Raw genomic sequence first — 3,696 nt, forward strand, 5'->3', positions numbered from 1 at the left:
CGTATTTAAGGTATCGTAGCTAGGGTTTGGGGTGATGGAGGCTTCAAATGAGGCCACCCTTTGGAGGTTAAGGTGCTTAAATAAGGTGCAAACCCTAAAAATTAGGGTTTCACTCTGGCAGCCCTACACTTTGAGTTGAGGCTTCTCAACTCGTTGAGTAGACTTCAAGTCCCACGTCCAAAATCCGTTTCTACTTCACGAGTTTGGGGCCTCCAACTCGTCGAGTCCCTTTGCAAAAATGAATAATTGGGTTTAAAATACATTCCAGGATCCGGTCGTTACATAATCGGTGTATGTAAGTAATAGTAATGATAAACAATTACACATATTAGGAAACATAACTTATCCTTACACCATAATTAAATTTTTGTCTCCAAAAGTCAGCAATGGCCGCAATAAAATTTATAAACGGTCACTGTAAGTAAACGTTCATCAATATATATGAAAAAACACATCACTATAAGTATTTTGTGATCATCGTTTAATTGCTTGTGAGTGAGAAATGTTCACAATATTTATAATATAATATTAAATATGTCACTAAAAGTGATCAATAATCATAAAAAAAATAACATGTTAGTATAGATCGTTTTTGGTGACGTCTTAATTTTTTTATTTTTCGGTGAATGTAAACAACAATAATTATAAACAAATAAACATGTTAGTAAAGATAGTTTATCCTTACAACTTAATTATATTTGTGTCTCCAAAAGTCTACAATGGCCGCAATAATATTTATAAACAGTGACTGTAAGTGAACATTTATCGCTCTATATGAAAAAGCACGTCATTATAAGTACTTTATGCTTACCTTTTAATTGTTTGTGAGTGAGTAAAATACGCAATATCCACGATATAATATTAAACACTAGTTGTGAGACCCATGTATTACATGGATTAATTTTAAAAAAAAGAAAAGTTAAATATAAAAGTCTTAATATTTGAGAACTTTGAATTTATCATAAGATAAGAAAAATAATGAATTATTAAAATTGAAATATGTACTTTATCTTTTAAATTTAAACAAATAATTTAAAGATATAAATAAAAAAAAAACTAATCATCTTTAACTTGGAATGTAATTCCATTAATGAAATTGATATCCATTTATTATTATATTTATTATAATTATTATATTAAAATATCATGTGAAATTGATTAAAATAGAAAAAACTCATCAAGTTACATGTGAAAAAAAAAATTTAATAACTATAAAATGTCATTTGGCAAATTAAATGAGAGTATGACATATGACAAAAAAATCATTATTTATTAGAGTAGATGTCACTAAAAATGATAAATAATCATAATAAAAAAAATGTTAGTATAGATCATTTTTTGTGAAGTCTTAACTTTTCATTTGTCGGTGTATGTAAACAATAATAATGATAAATCATTAAACATGTTATTAAAGATAGTTTATCCTTACAGCTTAATTACATTTGTGTCTCCAAAATCTATAATGGCCGTAATAGTATTTATAAACGGTGACCATAAATGAACATTCATAACTGTATGAAAAAACAGGCCACTATAAGTTTATTATTTATGACGCTTAGCAATATATATATATATATATATATATATATATATATATATATATATATATATATATATATATATATATATATATATATATATATATATATATATATCCAAAACACCCTAGCATATAATGATGGGTTTGACCTAACAGTTTTCATGAGTTATGCTCACTACAATTGAACGAAAGCGTAACTTATCTTTCAATGACGCGAACTTTCCTCTCATGTTCTTATAAAAAATAAATAAAGAAAGAAACCCACATAAAATGTCTTTAATATATATATATATATATATATATATATATATATATATATATATATATATATATATATATATATATATATATATATATATATATATATATATATATAATGGTTATACCACGACATGTCATCGCTATAGGTCTTAAATGTAAAACGAATTTGACCTAGACAAGTTGTCGCCGTAGGCCAATCTATAAAGCGGTTATAAATTTATGTGGCAACTCGAAACTTTTCCCGTTACCGTTAATCAACTTCCGTTAATAAAAATTTGAATTTTATTGAGTCTCGTCAAGTTCCTTCAGTTTGGAAAATCATTTAATTATATAATTGAACTTTATATACGAGTAGGGATCAAAACCGCACGAAATTCGAGTTTTCCTTCGAATGAATCAGCAGTTTACGACCGTAAACTCATTTGCGGTCAATGCTAGGTGGACCCCACCACCAACCACAAGAAACCATATAAATATGAGACCCTACCCCCTCATTTACACTTTTCTGGCCGACCCTCTCTTTCTCTCTCTAGACTCTTGACCGTAAACACCAAAAACGTCTTTATTCTTCCGGAAATCATCTAGAATAACCATTGGGAGTCATTCCGGAGCATTTAGAGCACATTTTCATCGAAATGCAACATCATTGTTCTTGAGTTTATGGTCGTACACGCTTCAAATCATCAAATCTTCAAAGGCCGTAAACTCATTTACGACCGTACACTCATCGAATCTTCAAAGACCGTAAACCTCAGTTCACGGCCGAAAACTCTTCACGGTCGTAAACTGCGTGTTGGCCGTAAACCACACTTCACGGCCGTACATACCTCTTTAGTGTTGAAAAACTCGTTTCCTCAATTCAACTAAGTCCCGATAACATTCCTTAACCAAAAGCAATTGTTTTCCTAACACTTTATTTATCGAAATCGCTAATTTAGATACATATACGTATTTATTTGATAGAGATAATGACTTGAGAGGGTAACATATTTTAACTTTTGGTCACATTTGATCACTAAATTATTTTCCGTGCTTTATTAACCCTTAAACTTGTTGAAACGTGTACATTATACCAGTGTGACTGTTAATAGTGGGTTTTGTCGGTTTCCGGCCAAACATGTGTTTTCTGATCATCTTCTCCGGTTTCCGGCCAAGTATGAAAGAGTTTCAGAACTTCACATATTTTTCCGCTCTGTTTTTTTTTCTTTTTTTTTCTCTGAAACAAACCCATTAATGAAATATGAAAGAGCCTTAGAACTTAAAATTCCTTTGAACTTCATATATGAATAATGGTGTTCTTGAACATTTCTTAAACCGATTTCAAAACTCAAAAAAGTCATTGAACTCATAATTTTAGAAACTTGAACTTCGTGTTATGGGGTTTATGATTTTAGTGGGTTTACAATTTCAAGAACACAAGAGATCAGTGAGTTTACGGTTTCAATATCGTGTTCAAGGGTTTCCTGGAATTGAGTTCTTGAAGTTCGAAGATCTTAAGTTCCAAATATTATGTTCATCAGATTACTAGAAAACACGAGTTTGAAGATTTGTTCTTCATTAGATCTCTAGAAAAGAGAAAAAGAGAAAGAATATTTGTTGTTCAGATTTGGAAAAGAGAAGAAAGAGAAAGAAGATTTGTTGTTCAGATCTAGAAAAGAGAAGAAAGAGAAAGAAGAGAGATCGAGTTCTTGAAGTTCTTGAATTTCAAAGATCTTGAGTTCTAGATCTTGTATTCATCGGATTACCAAAAAAACATTTTTGAAGATTTGTTGTTCATCAAATCTGTGGAAAAGAGAAAAATAGAAAGACGAGAGAAAATAAAAGATCAATTGGAGGTGCTTTTCCAAATCAGAAATCGTTCATCTCCAGAAGAAGCTTACATTTTGAAATCTTTA

The sequence above is a fragment of the Lactuca sativa genome, chromosome 4 (assembly GCF_002870075.4).
Source record: "Lactuca sativa cultivar Salinas chromosome 4, Lsat_Salinas_v11, whole genome shotgun sequence".
NCBI lineage: Eukaryota > Viridiplantae > Streptophyta > Magnoliopsida > Asterales > Asteraceae > Lactuca > Lactuca sativa.